This window comes from Morone saxatilis, unplaced genomic scaffold (assembly GCF_004916995.1).
Source record: "Morone saxatilis isolate NCDOM2014 unplaced genomic scaffold, NCSU_SB_2.0 Contig0, whole genome shotgun sequence".
Taxonomy (NCBI): Eukaryota; Metazoa; Chordata; class Actinopteri; family Moronidae; genus Morone; species Morone saxatilis.
Genome location: NW_023339650.1, coordinates 20,520,749 through 20,521,210, shown reverse-complemented (window position 1 = coordinate 20,521,210; position 462 = coordinate 20,520,749). Strand labels below are relative to the sequence as shown.

The window sequence follows — 462 nt, the reverse complement described above, 5'->3', positions numbered from 1 at the left end:
AGTCTTAAAAGACTTTAATGTGACAACCCGAGCGCAGCTGAAGTCGTCGGGGGAAATTATTCCAACAGCTAGGAGCATAAATGCGGAAGGCAGCTTCACCAAATACTGACTTGACCTTCGGTGCAGCAACAGCAGCAGATGCTCGGGTCTGACAAACAGTACACAGTATGTGGGGGAGCTCGTCCATTCAGAGCTTCATAGACAAGCAAGATTTAATAATTAAGTGTGCAGTAATACATGGCAGTGTGTCCCCAGAGAAGTAAATCATGAATGAGGTGGAGAATCCCAGGTCAGATTCATTATTTACTATAATAGAATACCTACTCTTATGGTACTTACTGTTAATGACCAAAGGAAGAGGCAGGCTGTGTTACATTGTGTGTGTTCTCCATGTTTTAAAGTGTGTTTGTTCCCAGTTGAACTCATGGTTAGGTTAATCAGTTAAAAATGGCGAAAAAGAGC

The 462-nt window shown here is 42.4% G+C and overlaps 1 protein-coding gene across 1 annotated transcript in view; it reads left to right on the top strand.

The window, feature by feature from the left end:
• The window catches only part of LOC118334881 (LIM zinc-binding domain-containing Nebulette-like), a 35,262-nt gene that overhangs the window by 32,380 nt on the left and 2,420 nt on the right, over positions 1 to 462 (top strand). The window lies entirely within an intron of this gene.